Here is a 20,603-nt window from a genome sequence, read left to right on the forward strand (position 1 = left end):
CGGCTTGCGGAGTTTGGTAAAGAAATCGCCATAGCTCGGTAACTACTTGTCCGATTAATATGAAACCTTGAAAAGGCACATCCTCGGGTCCCCAGCAATATACCTGGCAAGTTTCAAGTATATCGGACCCGTGGTTGTCGAGAAACAGCGGTCACAGACAAACACACAGACACACACACAGACACACAGAGATTACTGGAATTATAGATAGATGTACAGGCTCAAAGTAACCAAGGAGAAGGAAAGATAATAAAATAATATACAGAAGCTTTTAGAGACACAGTGAAAATACGAGCTTATGCAGACTTAATTGAATACCCAGGACAGAACAAACAGAACAAACTCACGTACACGAATGGGGAACTTGTAAGCAGGAATGGCTGGAAGGAGAGGAAAGTCCAATGGGTCCGGCAGCACGATCGGCGCGTTGGGCAGCCACCGTTCCTTCGCGGCCCTGCTCAAAACCGCCGTCCAGGCCCCAAGCGGCTGTCGAGTGTTGTTGCTGCTGTGGACGCTGCTGCTGGCGAGCAAGGCGACGAATAGCAGGCTTTGTGCTTCCCTGGATGATCTCTTCTCTTGGACCTCACAACCCAGCTCTGCCTTGGACCCTTTCAACTCAGCTCTCTTCTGACGACCCAGCTCTTTTCTTTGCACCTCACCACGCAGCTCAGCCCTGGTCACTCTTGCGCGCGCGCTTTTATAACGCCGCCGGCGATTAAGCCGCCGGCCTTCAGGACACGCCCATCGGTGTGCTCACCTCGGCCCTGGTTGGTCGCACGACCCTCTGGCTCCGCCCTTGATGCCGACGGGCGGGCACGCCTTTCTTCCCCAACCCTGCCTCGTGGCCAATGGCGGCAATTGTTGGTTGGCAATGCGAATGGCAATTGACGAAAGGGGAAATGGAGGTTTTTGGGAATGGGAATGAAGGGAATCTATCTTTTTCACTTGGTGCAATGGAGTGTCATGTTAATGGACGACAAAGCCTTAATCTAAAACACATAATAAAGATATAAGCTACTGAACAAGGGTTTTATCATGTCCTTCAATGTGTGCTTTATGGAATTAACTACCGGGACGCCCTTTTAACCTTTACACAACACTGGAGGCAGGAGGGGCCAGACTCAAGCAATAATAATAATACACACAATCAAAAAAATACAGTCCTCATATCCGCAACACTGCACCCTCCTCCTCTTAGGCACGTTCCGGGCCTACAACTTTAATTTAGTGTGACACGTAGGTGTAGTTCCCTCTACTTTTAACCTGACCCTGAGTGCGACAGTTTTAAAACATAGATAAATATGTCCCGCTGCTCCATTGCACCCTGCCTAACAGACTCACGCCTACAGTTAACCGAATTGCGGAATGGTCTTCAAACTATACATTGACGGTGGGGAGCATTATTTACACTGACGTTACTTTATTTACAAAACGCAACCCAGGACCTGTGATTGTTCTTTCTGGGGGGGAGACAGTCTGCTCTGCATCAATGCACCATGAAAGCACCCAAAACGCACCAACACACCCTCAAGCACCAATCGGTGCACAGTCATCATTGTTCATCAATAAAATAAATCAACAACCCCTAACCCTGCAGGTGGTCTCTTGCTCTTCGGCTCCCTCTGCTGGCTATTATTATTTCTTCCTGATGTTGTCATTTTCTTTTGCTGGCGGCCTATTTGTATTAAAACGTGTACCCAACGTGTCCATTTGTATTTATTTATGGCCCACAGGGGCCGACTATGTATGGTTCACCTGTGGGGCATCGGTGCCCTGTGGCCAAGGTCCGCCAGCAAGATTTCGGGCCTTCATGGCCGGTTCCAGCAGAGGGGCCATGCCCCAACCCATGGGGTCCATCAGTGGTGCTCGGCCACAGACATGTGGTCCATAATGTGGTGCATCGATGCAGACAGCTGGTTCTGAGAGTTCCGGGCGCACAATGGCAGACTCACGCATGCTCCCCTCGGCGCCCAATGGCGCACAGGTCATGTGGGAGACAAAAGGGGGGAAGACGGATGAGCGAGGGGTAAGGTCACAAGGGTACACATCAATAAGGCAATGCAAGGTGAAGTGCGTACGGAGAGCGAAGTGAGAAAGCTCGTCCCTACCGTACGTCACCCCCCCCTGTCACCTACACTACCCTTGCCCTTACCCCATATGTACAAAATCTACACATTACAAATTCGTCGCTACTGTCACGTCTTCCCCATATTTCTTCTATTCCAAATTCGTCACCACAATCCCTCTACTTCAAAATTTGCCATCACCCAATTCATCATCAATCCTCATAAGGAGGAAGAGATGGAACATCAAGCACAATGTCACACCCACGTCATGATGCGTCTCACATTCCAAACATTTGCATCAAAAATAATCAAAACAACCTGGCATGGTGTGGAGGTACGTCATCTCAGGTGAGTGGATGCAGATGGTGCGAGGAGATCTCCATCCTAACTATCCTCTAAATGACATTAACACACTTTACACTACCCGGGGTCTTTCCCTGCCAATCCATTGGCCAACTTACACTATGGGTTCTAAAAACCAATTCCCATTGACCAAACTGTGGTGCTTCTCAATTTGGGGTCTCACTCCCCCGATGCAACTCCCGGTGCCCTAGCACAATTTCTGGGCTGAGACGTGTAGCTCTCCCAGCAGGTCTACCCACCTGCACACCTCCACCACTGCAGTTGCCACCCGAGCTTACCTAGCTCCTCACCCTAACCTATCTAATTGGGGAAGGCCCCTCCTGGCTCTGTCACCCCTCGGTGCCCTCTGGCACTTGGCTACCCGGGTCCGTCCTCTGGATCCTCGGGCCCTATCCACAACAACTCTACCGGCTCCCGGAGCCCACCTGCGGCCTCACCTGGCCGACATCCTCACAGTGGTGGAGTGCCCAAACCAACTACACACACTAACAGGCTACACGCCCAGCCATTTCCACAACACTAATGCACCCATCCATGTACCATTCTTTCACCCGCACCACAGATGCCAATATCCAACCACAATTTACCTATACCCTCTACCTAACACTTACACTACCCGCCCCGGGTATTCGTGATGGGGGTCCATCCTTCCCCCATTCACACCTTCGCACCATCCACTCCACTCCATAGTTTCCACCATACTCACTCCACGACCATCCATTCCAATACTCCATATATTCCACACTCCATGTATTTCACACAACCATTCTCCATTCACCTGTAGTTGCACACCTGTGCAATCATACCTGGTGCCACCTGCACCCTCCTTCCTTCCTGGACCATTTGGTCAACACAACACCCATCACCTTCACTCACTCATACACTGCTCCACACACCTGTTCAGTTGCACACCTGTGCAATCACACCTGTTCCTTACACACTTTTCACAATACACTTCCAATCCTCAAACACACGGCATCATCTCATCTAACTACTCCCCTCTGAAACTTGCGCTTCCCCGTCGCCCCTTACATTATTGCGCTCCCTCGTCATTATCATCCACTCTAATCTACCTGCGTCCCCACTACAGGTATCATTGTCACTACCTAATCTTAACGTTACCTCAGGTCATCTCTCTAGATCCCTACACACGATATATCCTAACCCTCCCGGGCTAGTTTCACTGCCATAAACCCCATAAGTCTAGTGCTCCTTTGCCCCCCCTGTGAGGGATGGTGGATTGGCCATCCCATCACATGGGGCATCTCCCACTATCAATTTTGCACACCAAATCCAACAAATCAAAAATTTTGCCAATCATCTGCCAATCCTCTGCCAATCATCACTCTGCCAATCCTCTGCCAATCATCAAATTTTGCTTTGCAATTTCGGGCCCAAAACACTATTCTCGTCACATAGTCTACTCACTAATGTCTCTCGGTGCGCCAATTCGTCTCTAAAGCTCGGCTTCGTAAAGCCGAGCAATGAATGCGGGTTGTTTGGTGCCGGCGGCTGGATACGTCCGGCACTCGGTGCAGGGAAGGAGGTTTACCCGGGCCGAGATCCCACGCACCACCTCGGCACGGAGCCATCCAATGGCTCGATCTCGACCTGCCGGAACGCCTCAACAAAAAGGGGTCGCCATGACGACCCTTCCTATTGGGCTGCCCGCTCCGCCTAGTGGATCACGGACGCGGCCGTTAAAAGCGAGGCCCAGCGTGGATCGCGTACGGCGGTTCTTTCGAAACCGCCGTGGTTTGGATCCCCACTGGTCCTCGCGGCACACGAAGCTGCCCGACGCGCACCGAGGGCCCGATTCGGCTATAAGTGCCGCTCTAACCGCTAACCCGGTTACCGTCGATGCCTCACCTGCATGCTTACACCCCGCAGCCCGTTCCTTGCTCATACATCCAGCTGTCCCCATGCTCCTCGTCATTGCACCTTCTCTTACACACCCAGGTACACTAATTCCGCTTACAGACTTGGTCACACACCTGACCACCGAACACCTTGGCACACACTCGTTGTTCGCACACCTCACCAACACACCTCTTCGCGCCCCCTCCTCGGTCACCTCCTCCGTGACAATCACAGGTGTGCTCTCACTCGCACACCCAACCACGTGCCTCACTACCAACTTAAGTGTGCATTCCCACACACGCTCTACCATTCCAGGTGTGCATCCTTCCATTCCAGGTGTACATCCTCTCTCACCTGTCACAACCAACTCACGCTCCGTGTCACTCTCACTACTTTCACCACCACTCTTGACAGCGCACTCACCCTTACTCTCGACAGCGCACTCTTTCCTCATGCACCTGTCCATTACACACCTTTCTCGCGCACCCTCTTGCGCACACTCTCTCGTTACTTCCTCTGTAACACTCACCACAGGCGTGCATTCTCCCTTACTCTTGACAGCGCACTCTTTCCCCATGCACCTGTCCGTTACACACCTTTCTCACGCATCCTCTTGCGCACACTCTCCCGTTACTTCCTCCGTAACACTCACCACAGGTGTACACTCTCTCGTTACATCCTCTGTAACACTCACCACACCACGCTTCCATGTGCCCCCTCGCACACACGCTTCGACCAACTCACTCTCGACAGCACACTCACTCCTCGGCGCGCACTTTTTCCTCACACACCCCAGAGTCGGACATTCTCGCACACCTCCTCCTTCGCACACCGTACCTGTCGCACACTTCACCAACGGCCTCTCACGAACACCCGGGTCCAAAGCAACCCCCAAGCCGACTGAAGCTCCCCTCACATCATGTACATTTCTGAATATATCGCCACTCACCTTGGCACCTCGTCTCCACACCTCCTTCGCCACCTGCAAACTCTTTATTTGGTTAGCGAGCACATCATCACGATTTGAGCACCGACCTTGTACATATTCCATCACCTCCTCCTGTATTTCTCTCTTAGTTTCTGTCCGTCTTTTCTTAATTTCACTCACCTCTTCTTCCACTTCCTCTAATTTTTGCTTCACCTCTTTTATTTCCCGGTGCGTCTCCTCAAGTTCGTCCTCTAAGGCTATCTTGACCGTCTCTATGTGCGTCCTCACCTCTCGGTCCTTCGTCTCCATTACTTCTGTCACCTCTTCCAACCTCGTTGTCAGTCCCTCACGTACCATCTGACATTGCCTCTGTGTCGCTATCAAGTCATTTTTAATGTCGTTTTGTGTCGCTTTTAACCCTCCTAGTACTGCAGTGTTCCTTTGAATCTGCTCCGTTAGTTCTTTTTGTCCCTCCGTCAGCTGTTCCACCTCCTCCGTCAGGTCCTCTATTCCCCCCTGTAACCTAGCCGTTCCATTTCTCACCTCTTTCTCCATACGCTTTTCACCTCGCTTTACCTCCTCGCGTACCCCCGAGACCTCCTCACTTACACCTCGTCGTATCTCCTCTTTCATCTCCTCCCTCTCTTTTGTAGATGCCACCCTCATCTGTCCCAATTCATCCCTCTGAGCATCCAATTTGGTTTCTACCCCGATTTTCACCTCCTCTATCTGGTTCCCCATCTGTTTGATTTCCCGGGCGGATTGCTCCCCTATTTCCCGCAATTTGTTTTCCATCTTGTTTTCTAACCCCTCTAACCCATTTTTCACCCCCTCTATCTGATTCTCCTGGGCAGCCATTCTATTTTCCACCCCAGTTAACCCATTCTTTACCTCTTTTATCCCGTTGTCTAACCCCTCAAATTTATTGTCTAGCCCCTCACCGGTACCCCTCGCTTCATCCCTCATTGCCCCCAATTGGCCCTCTAATCGCTCTCCCTGAGCATCCATCCGGTTCCCCATTTGTCCCATTTTGGCTTCTAGCCTGTCTATACTGTCGTTCTTTTTCTGTACTTCTGCCATGAAATGGGCCATGAAGGCTCGCATGTACCCTGGCATCTCTGGCTCGGCTGCCGCGACCACGGGCGCGGCTAAATTTGGTGCCGCATTAACCATGTGCGTGAGGACGCCATTTTGTGCGCCTGATACCTCCTCAACCACATTGCCAATGTTCTCCTCCTCTCTTTCATCCACATACATTTCCCCGAGGTCCTGGGTCGATTCCACCCCGTCTATCTCTCCCACCGGCATCCCGTCGCCTTGACCAGCCATGGCGCGATTTCAAAATTCGGGTTTTGTAAAACAAAACAAATTTCGGCCGCTCCAAATTTTGACCAAATTTTTTATTTTAGATGTTTTTAAAATTTGGTTCGGGCCTCGTATCTCACTCCCAGACACCAATTGTTACCCCAATTGTACAATTGTGAACAAAATTTGGGCTAAATGAATTTAGTCCCAGGTCCGAATCCCACTCCTGACACCAATTGTTACGGTCCGCCGTTAAGGATGTTGTTTGCCGAGCGGAGGCACCGCGGCCTAACAGTTTCCCCGATTCACCCGATTCACCCGACGTTGGCCGTATCGCGCCACAGCTATTCAATATGGAAAAGACTAAAACGATGGATGTGAAGAAAAGGAAGAAGCAGAAGACAAAATGTTGAAAATACTACTAAATTTATTTACTATGTACAGGCTCAAAGTAACCAAGGAGAAGGAAAGATAATAAAATAGTTTACAGAAGCTTTTAGAGACACAGTGAAAATACTAGCTTATACAGACTTAATTGAATACCCAGGACAGAACAAACAGAACAAACTCACGTACACGAATGGGGAACTTGTAGGCAGGAATGGCTGGAAGGAGAGGAAAGTCCAATGGGTCCGGCAGCACGATCGGCGCGTTGGGCAGCCACCGTTCCTTCGCGGCCCTGCTCAAAACCGCCGTCCAGGCCCCAAGCGGCTGTCGAGTGTTGTTGCTGCTGTGGACGCTGCTGCTGGCGAGCAAGGCGACGAATAGCAGGCTTTGTGCTTCCCTGGATGATCTCTTCTCTTGGACCTCACAACCCAGCTCTGCCTTGGACCCTTTCAACTCAGCTCTCTTCTGACGACCCAGCTCTTTTCTTTGCACCTCACCACGCAGCTCAGCCCTGGTCACTCTTGCGCGCGCGCTTTTATAACGCCGCCGGCGATTAAGCCGCCGCCCTTCAGGACACGCCCATCGGTGTGCTCACCTCGGCCCTGGTTGGTCGCACGACCCTCTGGCTCCGCCCTTGATGACGACGGGCGGGCACGCCTTTCTTCCCCAACCCTGCCTCGTGGCCAATGGCGGCAATTGTTGGTTGGCAATGCGAATGGCAATTGACGAAAGGGGAAATGGAGGTTTTTGGGAATGGGAATGAAGGGAATATATCTTTTTCACTTGGTGCAATGGAGTGTCATGTTAATGGACGACAAAGCCTTAATCTAAAACACATAATAAAGATATAAGCTACTGAACAAGGGTTTTATCGTGTCCTTCAATGTGTGCTTTATGGAATTAACTACCGGGACGCCCTTTTAACCGTTACACAACACTGGAGGCAGGAGCGGCCAGACTCAAGCAATAATAATAATACACACAATCAAAAAAATACAGTCCTCATATCCGCAACAATATAATGTAAATCCATTATAGCTGGTTAATATAACGTAAATCCATTATAACTGGTTAATATAACGTAAATCCATTAGAACTGGTTAATATAACGTAAATCCATTAGAACTGGTTAATATAACGTAAATCCATTAGAACTGGTTAATATAACGTAAATCCATTATAACTGGTTAATATAACGTAAATCCATTATAACTGGTTAATATAATGTAAATCCATTATATCTGGTTAATATAACGTAAATCCAGGAGAACTGGTTAATATAACGTAAATCCAAGAGAACTGGTTAATATAACGTAAATCCATTATAACTGGTTAATATAATGTAAATCCATGAGAACTGGTTAATATAAGGTAAATCCATTAGAACTGGTTTATATAATGTAAATCCATTAGAACTGGTTAATATGACATAAATCCATTAGAACTGGTCAATATCATGTAAATCCATTACAAATGGTTAATATTGTTGCGGCTTTGAGGATTGCATTTTTTTGATTGTGTGTATTGTATTGTGGTAAATTGTTGTGTAACATTGGTTGGATATGGCCCCTCCTGCCTCCAGAGTTGTGTAAAGGTAAAAAGGGCGTCCCGGTAGTTAATTCCATGAAACAACACATTGCAGGACACTATAAGACCCTTGTTCAGTAGTTTATATCTTTATTATGTGTTTTAGAGTAAGGCCTTGTCTTCCAGTAACATGACACTCCATTGCACCAAGTAAAAGAGATAGATTCCCTTCATTCCCATTCCAAAAAACCTCCATTTCCCCGTTCGTAATAGCCAAGCCTCAAATTGGCAATTACATCCCCTCCAATTGCCGCCATTGACCACGAGGCAGGGTTGGGGAAGAAAGGCGGGTCCCCACCTCGTCATAGAGGGGAGGAGTGAGTCAGCCCCACTCAATCAACCACGAACAAGGGGTTGGACTTGGAGAGGGTGTGGCGAGAAACATCAAGGAGGTTCGCGAAGGTTGAGGGGCGGGGCCTATATAACCCGCCGCGGGACGTTCCCCAAGAGAGAGTGGCAAAAAGGTCCAAGGCTGAGCTGAGCTGCGTGGTGGTGCAAAGCAGATGAGCTGAGAAGGGAGATGAGCTTTTATGAGATGAGCTATGACAAGAGCTGAGTTGTGAGGTCCAAAAGCAGAAGATCATCCAGGGAAGCACAAAGCCTGCTATTCGGCACCTTGCTCGCCAGCAGCAGCGTCTACAGCAGCAACAAAACTCGACAGCCGTTTGGGGCCTGGACGGCGGTTTTGAGCAGGGCCGCGAAGGGACGACGGCTGCCGAACGCGCCGATCGTGCTGCCAGCTCCGGACCTTCCTCTCCTTTCCAGCCATTCCTGCCTGCAAGTTCCCCATTTGCGTACGTGAGTTTGTTTTGTTTGTTCTGTCCTGGGTAGGTAATTAAGTCTGTATAAGCTAGTAATTTGCACTGTGTCACCTGCTATTTCATGTCCCTGTACATAACCGTGACTGCTCCTTTTTGCTTGTGTGTGTAATAATAAATCCCGTTACTCTTCTGTACGTCTTCTTCTTCCTCTTTGCATTCGGTCGCTTTAGAGTTTTCCCTGATTGAATAGCTGTGGCGCGATACGGCCAACGTCTGGGTGAATCGGGTGAGTCGGGAAAAACTGTTAGGTCGCGGGGCCTCCGCTCGGCAAATATAACATCCTTAACCGCGAACCGTAACAATTGGTGTCAGAAGTGTCGGATTCGGACCTGAAGCGCGCGTAACGCGCTCAAAATTACAAGCTGCTGAAATTGTTTTAAAGAAAAAAAAAAAAAAAAACGAATTTTGAAATCGCGCCATGGCTGGTCAAGGCGATCGGATGCCGGTGGGTGAACTAGGAGAGGGGTTAGGAGTAACCCAGGATCAAATGGAGGGGAACATTGGCAATGTGCTTGAGGGGGTATCAGGTGCACAAAATGGCGCGCTCGCGCACGTGGTTGAAGGGTCCCAAAATAGCGGCGCCGCGGAGGGCGAGCCCGCGGTGGCGGCTGGGGACGCTGGGCAAACCGGGTTTGACCTCAGATTATTCTTGACCCAACTGAATGCAAAAATGGATAGGATGGGGAACCGGATGGATGCTCAGGGTGAGCGATTGGAGGGCCAAATGGGAGACCAAATTGGAGGTTTGAAAAACAGTATGGGGGCAATGAGGGACGAAGCGAGGGCTCAGAGTGAGCAATTGGGGGTAATGAGGGACGAAGCGAGGAGTACCGGTGAGGGATTAGAAAAAAAAATTGGGAAGTTAGACAATAAATTTGAGGGGTTAGACAACGGGATAAAAGAGGTAAAGAAGGGGTTAATGGGGTTAGAAAATAGGATGGAAGACAAATTGCGGGAGATAGGGGAGCAATCCGCCCGAGAAGTTAAACAAATGGGAGAGCAGATAGAGGAGGTGAAAATCGGGGTAGAAACCAAACTGAATGCCCAGAGGGATGAATTGGGACAGATGAGGGCGGCATCTACAAAAGAGAGGGAGGAGATGAGAGAGGAGATCTCGGGGGTACGCGAGGAGGTAAAGCGAGGTGAAAAGCGTATAGAGAAAGAGGTGAGGAATAATACGGCTAGGTTACAGGGGGGCATAGAGGGTCTGACGAAGGGAGTAGAACAGCTGACAGTGGGACAAAAGGAACTAGTGGACCAAGTGGAAAAGAACACTGCAATAATCGGGGGATTAAAAGCGACACAAAAAGACATAAAAAATGAATTAATAGCGACACAGAAGGAATGTCAGATGGTACATGAGGGGTTGACGAAGAAGTTGGAAGAGGTGACAGAAGTAATGGAGACGAAGGACCGAGAGGTGAGGACGCACATAGAAACGGTTAAAGTGGCGTTAGAGGAAGAGATAGAGGGGGCGCACCGGGAGATGAAGGAGGTAAAGGAAAAATTAGAGGAGGTGGAAGAAGGGGTGAGTTAAATTAAGAAAAGACGAAGGGAAACTAAAAAGGAAATAAAGGAGGAGGTAATGGAATTGGTACAAGGTCTGTGCTCGAATCGTGATGATGTGCTCACTAACCAAATAAAGAGTTTGCAGGTGGCAGAGGAGGTGCGGAGACGAGGTGCCAAGGTGAGTGGCGATATATTCGGAAATGCATATGATGTGAGGGGAGCTTCAGTCGGCTTGGAGGTTGATTTGGATCCGGGCGTTCGTGAGGGACCAATGGTGAGATGTATGACTGGTCCGGAGTGTATGGACAGAGGAGGTGTGCAAGGAGGTCTGACTATGGGGAGTGAGGGGGGTGCTGGTGAGCAAGGGTGTGCGGGTATGGAGTGGGTAGCGGGTTGCAGAAGGGCGGCCCAGGCATCGACACCAGGAGGGGTAATGTTTGGAGGGACGGGGGATGCGCGGGAGCCCCCCGGGAATAGCGTACTGTGGGAGCCCGAACGGTTTGGTCCCGCGTTGATCCCGCAAGGAGTGACGCGCGGGGTCCGACCTTCGGGTGCCCACAAGGTCCCACTCGCGCCGTATGACGGCAAAAGCGATTTGAGGGCGTACCTGGCGCAGTTTGAGTACGTGTGTAAAGGCAACGGTTGGAATCCGGACGAAGGTGGAGTACACCTGGTAGGGGCACTGCGCGGTGCGGCGGCGGAGGTGCTGACAGCTTTACCACCGGGTGCTCTCACCCTGCCAGCTCTCCGTGCGGCTTTAATTAATCGTTTCGGTATCGAGCAGCAAAGTGAGCTTATTAAAGCTCAACTTGCGCAGCGAAAACACAAGCCCCAGGAGACCATCGGGGAACTTGCTCACGATATTCGCCGCGCGGTCGGGATTGCACACGCGGACATGGCAGCGAGTTCCCAGGAAAGCCTGGCGCTGGATCACTTTATCCAGGCCCTTCTGGATCTGGAGCTCCGACAACAGCTCGCCATGTGGCGCCCGCAGACCATGAGTCAGGCGGCCGACGCTGCAGCCCGTTGGGAAGCAGCGAGGCCCCTGGCCCGGGAAGGCGAGTGCCACGCAGTGGCGGTGCGTCAGGTGGGGCCCGAGATGGGTGGCAGCCCCCCTAGGGGGCCCTGAGCTGGAGAGCATGGTCCGGGGGCTGGGGGATCGGCGCCTGGCGGGACCTGGACCATGGCAGGCGGCTCCAGTGGTGGCCCCCGGTAGTCCCCGACAGAGTACCCCAATTCGGACATACAGGGGGGGGGAATTTGGAATACCGGAGGCAAGCACCTTACCAGGTGAGGTGCTATAATTGTGCTCGGATGGGTCACCGTGCGTGGGAGTGTCGAGCTCCGCGCCGGGACGTTCCCCGCCAACCGATGCCCTCAACTCCGCCCCGTATCGATCGGCCTAGCCGACCTCAGACACCCCCCCGCCAGGGCCCGGGAAACTAGAACGTGCCGGGCATGCAGGGCGGTGTTCGGCAGTAGGGGATGGGGAGAAGCCCTCGTTGACGCGACAGGTCATTCATTGTGGCCAAATTGGAACAGGTAGTTTGACAATTCGGTGCAAAATTGCCGGCGTGGGGGTAGACGCCGTGGTGGACACGGGAGCCAGCGCCACGATCATCAGCCCCGTGGTCCTTAATTCGAGTGCAGACGGCTGGGATAAAATCCAGCGTCTGGAAAATCATAGCTTGCAGCTGGCTACCGGGGCAACGGCTCCGATCATAGGGCGTGGTTTTGTGACCCTCAAGTTGGGATCGGTAAATCAAGAGATAGAGGTTTGGGTGGCGGAGGTGTGCGACCCGTGCTTAATAGGGTTGGATTTGTTGACTGCCGGCGGTTGTAAAATCGACTTGGGCCGGGGGATCCTGCAATGGGGGGTGGAAGAGCTACCATTGGAGGGGGTGAGCACGGCCGAGAGGGTGGAGCTGGAGGCTCCTGAGGCCGTGACCATCCCTCCGGGGGCCGAGGCCATAGTGCCGGCCCGATGGTCAGCCCGCCCGACATGGCAGGAATCCTGCGGCCTGATCGAACCGGTGGCAGCGCGATCCATACCTGGTTTAATCGTGGGCCACACCCTTGTAAAAACGGACGGGCCGGTAGTGGCCGTCCGAGTAATTAATATTAGCACAGAATCACGCACTATGGTAAGGGACACGAAGATAGCTGGCTGCACCCCAGTTAGAGAAGTCGCGTCAGTGAGGGGCGAGAACGTCCAGCCGAGCCGGCCCCAGGGGGAGCCTTCAATAAGTTCTAGGAATTGGCCCGATCCCATTTGCAAGATGGTAAATCGGAGTAGCATAGAGTTGGGAGGTACCCAGAGGGAGGCCTTACACAAACTGGTTGGGTCCCATTTGGACCTCTTCTCCTTGTCCACCGAGGATATTGGACGTACGGGCCTGGTGAAACATCAGATCCACACCGGTGAGGCCCGGCCTATTCGTCAGGCCGCCCGACGGCTCCCTTGGAGCAAGAGGGCGGAAGCTGACGAGCAGGTTGAAAAAATGCTCGACGCAGGCGTGATCGAGCCCTCGGGAAGTCCTTGGATGTCACCTGTTGTGCTGGTCAAAAAGAAGGATGGGACCACGCGGTTCTGCGTGGACTATCGCCAGCTAAACAACGTGACACTCAAGGACTCATATCCCCTGCCAAGGATTGATGACACCCTCGATGCCGTTGCGGGCTCAAATTGGTTTTCAACTTTAGACCTCAAGAGTGGGTATTGGCAGGTGGAGATGGATCGGACAGGGAAGGAGAAAACGGCATTTTCCACAGGTAAGGGGCTGTATCAGTTTACTGTGATGCCGTTTGGTTTGTGTAACGCCCCCGCCACCTTTGAGAGATTTATGGAACATGTACTAGGCGGCATGCCATGGCAATCATGCCTGGTATACCTGGATGACGTCCTAGTACATGCCAAAACCTTCCCCCAAGCATTAGCTAATTTGGACCAGGTGTTCGGGTGTCTTAGACAGGCAGGGTTAAAGCTGAACCCGAGTAAGTGCACTTTGTTTGCAAGAGAGGTGGCCTATCTAGGTCACGTGATCGGCCGCGAGGGGGTAAAAACGGACCCAGACAAAATTAAAGCGGTAGAGGAGTGGCCCGCACCACGTACCATCAAAGAGGTGCGGGGATTTTTGGGACTCTGCTCCTACTACCGGCGCTTTGTGGCGAAATTTGCGGAGTTGGCCCGTCCCCTCCACCGGCTTACGGAGAAGGGGACGCGATATAATTGGACAAGGGAGTGCCACCAGGCCTTCCAAAAATTGAAGGGGTGTTTAACATCCGTACCCCTTCTAGCTTACCCCACTAGTAACGGGACATTTACCCTGTACACGGATGCGAGCCAGGAAGGATTGGGCGCAGTTTTGTCTCAGACACAGGAGGGCGTGGAGAGAGTGATTGGTTACTATAGTCGGGCCTTAAGTAGGCCCGAGCGAAATTATTGTGTCACTCGCAAAGAGTTATTGGCTATGCTGGCTGCCATGAACCATTTCCACCCGTACCTGTACGGGCGGAAACTTTCGGTTCGAACTGACCATTCCTCCCTGCAATGGCTCCTTCGGTTCAAGGAACCGGAGGGCCAAATTGCAAGGTGGTTGGAAAAGTTGCAGCAGTACGATTTCAATGTGACCCATAGGGACGGGAATGCCCATGGTAATGCGGACGCACTCTCTCGGCGTCCTTGTCTGGGGGAAAACTGCAAATTTTGTGCGAGACACGAGGAGAGGGAGCAATTGGGCGATTCTGCCCCGATTCTCGTCGTCCGGGCAACCCGGGTGCGAGGGCCAATTTTGGCACTAACCGCGGACGAGGAATTTGGAGAGTTGGCTTGGAGCACGGCCCAGCAGGAGGATCCTGTTCTGGGGCCGGTGTTCCAATGTGTCAAATTGGGGCAAAGACCAAAGGGGGAAGAGGTCACCCCCCTCGGGGCGCAGACAAAGGCGTATTGGGCTCAGTGGCAGACCCTGGAATTGAAAGGCAACATCTTATATCGCAAGTGGGTGGAGGTTCCCTCTGAAAGAACTTCCTGGCTGGTGATAGTCCCTGACAAATTTAAGAACGTCATCTTACAACAGGTGCATGGTACCCGCTCCGGCGGCCATTTGGGCAGGACAAAGACAATATCTCGGGTCCGCCGGAGGTTCTATTGGGTGAATATGGGGTGCAACATACAGGACTGGTGTCGGAGATGCGACGCCTGTTCTGCCAAAAAGGGACCAGCACGGAGGATGAGGGCCCCCCTTCAATTACATCAGATGGGGGCCCCCCTTGAGCGGGTGGCTATGGATATTCTAGGACCGCTGCCCCGCACCCGCCAAGGTAATAAGTATATCCTCGTTGTAATGGACTATTTCACCAAGTGGCCGGAGGCCTACGCCCTCCCCAACCAAGAAGCCGGGGTTGTGGCGCAGGCCTTCGTAGAAGGATTTGTATGTCGGCACGGGATTCCACAGGAGCTGCACACTGATCAGGATCGAAATTTTGAAAGTCAATTGCTAAAAGATGTGTGCCGACTCCGGTCAATTCGGAAAACCAGAACCACACCCTTGCGGCCACAATCTGACGGGATGGTGGAAAGATTCAACAGAACATTGATCCAACAACTGGCATTGTTCACCACCACCCGTCAGGATGACTGGGACGAACATCTCCCGTACCTGTTGATGGCCTACCGAACTAGCCAGCACGGGGCCACTGCATGCAGTCCAGCGTTGCTTATGTATGGGCGGAGTTACGGGCTCCCGCCGACTTGCTATGCGGTCCTGTGCCAGACACCACGGATACACCGCCGAGGGAGGGTTACGCACGTCACCTGGAGGAAGGCATGGAGCGCGTCCATGCCTTCGCCCACCACCAGCTCCATCTGGCGGGGGCCAAGATGAAGCGCAGGTACGACGACCGGAGCCAGGGGAGTCAATACGCTCCGGGGATGAAGATTTGTTTCTTTAATCCCCGGAGGCGGAAGGGTAGGTGCCCAAAACTCACCTCCCCCTGGCAAGGCCCGGGAGTCGTCCTGTCGCAAATCTGTGACGTGGTCATTAAGATCAAAATGGGGCCACGGCCCCCCCCCCCCCTCGGGTCATCCATGCCGACCGGATAAGACCTTATGCCGGCAAGCAGACGCCCTCATGGATCGCCTCGGCTCTAGATGCCGAGGCAGGACCCAGTACCTCTTGCGATGGGGACTCGTAGCGTCAGAGGACTGGGGGGATGGTAGTGGGAGATGCCCCATGTGATGGGATGGCCAATCCACCATCCCTCACATCGGGGGGCAAAGGAGCACTAGTTTTATGGGGTTTATGGCAGTGTAAGCTCGCCGAGGGAGGGTTTGGATAATGTGTAGGGCCCTAGAGTTTGACATTAGGTAACGTTAAGGTTAGGTAGTGACAAGGATACCTGTAGTGGGGACGTAGGTAGATTAGTGTGCATGATAATGACGTGGGAGCGCAATAGTTTAAAGGGACGATGGGGAAGCGCAAGTTTCAGAGGGGAGTAGTTAGATGAGATGATGCCATGTGAGTGTTGGAGGTGTATTCAAGTGTATTGAGCAGGGTATGAGTAAATGAGTGTGAGGAACAGGTGTGATTGCACAGGTGTGCAACTGAGCAGGTGTATGGAGCAGTGTTTGAGTGAGTAGTGGTGATTGCGTGTGGTGTTGACCAAATGGTCCAGGAAGGAAGGAGGGTGCAGGTGGCACCAGGTGTGAGTGCACAGGTGTGCAAAGACAGGTGTATGGAGAATGGTTGTGTGGATTAAATGGTATGGAGTATATGGAGTATTGGAATGGATGGTCGTGGAGTGAGTATGGTGGAAACTATGGAGTGGAGTGGATGGTGCGAAGGTGTGAATGGGGGAAGGATGGACCCCCATCACGAATACCCGGGGCGGGTAGTGTAAGTGTTAGGTAGAGGGTATAGGTAAATTGTGGTTGGATATTTGGCATCTGTGGTGCGGGTGGAAGAATGATGTTTGGATGGGTGCATTAGTGTTGTGGAAATGGCTGGGCGTGTAGCCTGTTAGTGTGTGTAGTTGGTTTGGGCACTCCACCACTGTGAGGATGTCGGCCAGGTGAGGCCGCAGGTGGGCTCTGGGAGCCGGTAGTTGTGGATGGGGCCCGAGGATCCGGAGGACGGACCCGGGTAGCCCAGTGCCAGAGGGCACCGAGTGGGGTGACAGAGCCAGGAGGGGCCTTCCCCAGTTAGTTAGGTTAGGGTGAGGAGCTAGGTAAGCTCGGGTGGCAACTACAGTGGTGGAGGTGTGCAGGTGGGTAGACCTGCTGGGAGAGCTACACGACTCAGCCCAGAAATTGTGCAAGGGCACCGGGAGATGAATCGGGGGAGTGAGACCCCAAAATGGAGAAGCACCACAGTTTGGTCAATGGGAATTGGTTTTTAGAACCCATAGTGTAAGTTGGCCAATGGATTGGCAGGGAAAGACCCCGGGTAGTGTAAAGCATGTTAAAGTCATTTAGCAAGTAGTTAGGATGAAGATCTCCTCGCACCATCTACATCCACTCACCTGAGGTGACGTAACTCCACACCATGCCATGTTTTTATTATTTTTGATGCAAATGTTTGGAATGTGAGACGCATCATGACGTGGGTGTGACATTGCGCTTGATGTTCCATCTCTTCCTCCTTATGAGGATTGATGATGAATTGGTGATGGCAAATTTTGGATAGAGGGATTGTGGAGACAAATTTGGTATAAGGGAAATATGGGAAGACGTGACGATAGCGACGGATTTGTAAATGTGTAGATTTTGTAAATATATGGGGTAAGGGCAAGGGTAGTGTAGGGGACAGGGGGGGTGACATACGGTCGGGACGAGCTTTCTCACTTCGCTCTCCGTACGCATTTCGCCCTGCATTGCCTTGTTTGATGTGTACCCTTGTGACCTTACCCCTCACTCATCTGTCTGTCCCCCCTTTTGTCTCCCACATGAGGACCTGTGCGCCATTGGGCACCGAGGGGAGCGTGCGTGAGTCCGCCATTGTGCGCCCGGAACTCCCAGAACCAGCTGTCTGCATCGATGCACCACAGTATGGACCACATCTCTGTGGCTGAGCACCACTTATGGACCCCATGGGTTGGGGCATGGCCCCTCTGCTGGAACCGGCCATGAAGGCCCAAAATCTTGCTGGCGGACCTTGGCCACAGGGCACCGATGCCCCACAGGTGAACCACACTAGTCGGCCCTGTGGGCCATAAATAAAATAAATAAAAATGGACATGTTGGGTGCATTTTATTGCAAATAGGCCGCCAGCAAAGGAAAAAAGACAACACCTGGAAGAAATAATAATAGCCAGCAGAGGGAGCCGAAGAGCAAGAGATCACCTGCAGGGTTAGGGGTTGTTTGGTTATTTTTATTATTGAACATTGATGAACTGTGGTGACTGCACCGGTTGGTGCCTGAGGGTGTATTGCTGCGTTTTGGGGTGCGTTCAAGGTACATTGATGCAGAGCAGACTGTCTCCCCCCCAGAAAGAACAATCACAGGTCCTGGGTTGCGTATTGTAAATAAAGTAGCGTCAATTGTAAATAATGCTCCCCACCGTCAGTGTATAGTTTGAAGACCATTCCGCAATTCGGTTAACTGTGGGCGTGAGTCTGTTAGGCAGGGTGCAATGGAGCAGCGGGACATATTTATCTATGTTTTAAAACTGTCGCACTCAGGGTCAGGTTAAAAGTAGAGGGAACTACACCTACGTGTCACACTAAATTAAAGTTATAGGCCCGGGCCGTGCCTAAGAGGAGGAGGGTGCAGTGTTGCGGCTTTGAGGATTGCATTTTTTTGATTGTGTGTATTGTATTGTGGTAAATTGTTGTGTAACATTGGTTGGATATGGCCCCTCCTGCCTCCAGAGTTGTGTAAAGGTAAAAAGGGCGTCCCGGTAGTTAATTCCATGAAACACCACATTGCAGGACACTATAAGACCCTTGTTCAGTAGTTTATATCTTTATTATGTGTTTTAGAGTAAGGCCTTGTCTTCCAGTAACATGACACTCCATTGCACCAAGTAAAAGAGATAGATTCCCTTCATTCCCATTCCAAAAAACCTCCATTTCCCCGTTCGTAATAGCCAAGCCTCAAATTGGCAATTACATCCCCTCCAATTGCCGCCATTGACCACGAGGCAGGGTTGGGGAAGAAAGGCGGGTCCCCACCTCGTCATAGAGGGGAGGAGTGAGTCAGCCCCACTCAACCAACCACGAACAAGGGGTTGGACTTGGAGAGGGTGTGGCGAGAAACATCAAGGAGGTTCGCGAAGGTTGAGGGGCGGGGCCTATATAACCCGCCGCGGGACATTCCCCAAGAGAGAGTGGCAAAAAGGTCCAAGGCTGAGCTGAGCTGCGTGGTGGTGCAAAGCAGATGAGCTGAGAAGGGAGATGAGCTTTTATGAGATGAGCTATGACAAGAGCTGAGTTGTGAGGTCCAAAAGCAGAAGATCATCCAGGGAAGCACAAAGCCTGCTATTCGTCACCTTGCTCGCCAGCAGCAGCGTCTACAGCAGCAACAAAACTCGACAGCCGTTTGGGGCCTGGACGGCGGTTTTGAGCAGGGCCGCGAAGGGACGGCGGCTGCCGAACGCGCCGATCGTGCTGCCAGCTCCGGACCTTCCTCTCCTTTCCAGCCATTCCTGCCTGCAAGTTCCCCATTTGCATACGTGAGTTTGTTTTGTTTGTTCTGTCCTGGGTAGGTAATTAAGTCTGTATAAGCTAGTAATTTGCACTGTGTCACCTGCTATTTCATGTCCCTGTACATAACCGTGACTGCTCCTTTTTGCTTGTGTGTGTAATAATAAATCCCGTTACTCTTCTGTACGTCTTCTTCTTCCTCTTTGCATTTGGTCACTTTAGAGTTTTCCCTGATTGAATAGCTGTGGCGCGATACGGCCAACGTCTGGGCGAATCGGGTGAGTCGGGAAAAACTGTTAGGTCGCGGGGCCTCCGCTCAGCAAATATAACATCCTTAACCGCGAACCGTAACAATATAATGTAAATCCATTATAAGTGGTTAATATAACGTAAATCCATAAGAACTGGTTAATATAATGTAAATCCATGAGAACTGGTTAATATAACGTAAATCCATTAGAACTGGTTAATATAATGTAAATCCATTAGAACTGGTTAATATGACGTAAATCCATTATAACTGGTTAATATAACGTAAATCCATTAGAACTGGTTAATATAACGTAAATCCATTATATCTGGTTAATATGACGTAAATCCATTATATCTGGTTAATATAACGTAAATCCATTATATCTGGTTTATATAACGTAAATCCATGAGAACTGGTTAATATAACGTAAATCCATTAGAACTGGTTAATATAATGTAAATCCATTAGAACTGGTTAATATCACGTAAATCCATTGTAACTGGTTAATATAATGTAAATCCATTAGAACTGGTTAATATAACGTAAATCCATTAGAACTGGTTAATATAATGTAAATCCATAGAACTGGTTAATATAACGTAAATCCATTATAACTGGTTAATATAATGTAATATAATGTAAATTAATAATGTAATGTAATATAATGCAATGTAATATAATGTAAATATAATGTGTTTTAGCTCTTTCACGAGCCTCGATCTTGTATACAAAAAAAAACCTGCACCCGATGCTCCCCATCTCTCCTCATTAACGGTATGGACCTCAAACATCCGGGGCCTTCGCTCAAACCTGATTGATCTTTCCTCCTTCAAGATGTCTCTGATTCCTTAATATCTCTTCCTGATTACTTCCTCCTCCGTCT

This window comes from Myxine glutinosa, chromosome 4 (assembly GCF_964187855.1).
Source record: "Myxine glutinosa chromosome 4, kmMyxGlut1.1, whole genome shotgun sequence".
NCBI lineage: Eukaryota > Metazoa > Chordata > Myxini > Myxiniformes > Myxinidae > Myxine > Myxine glutinosa.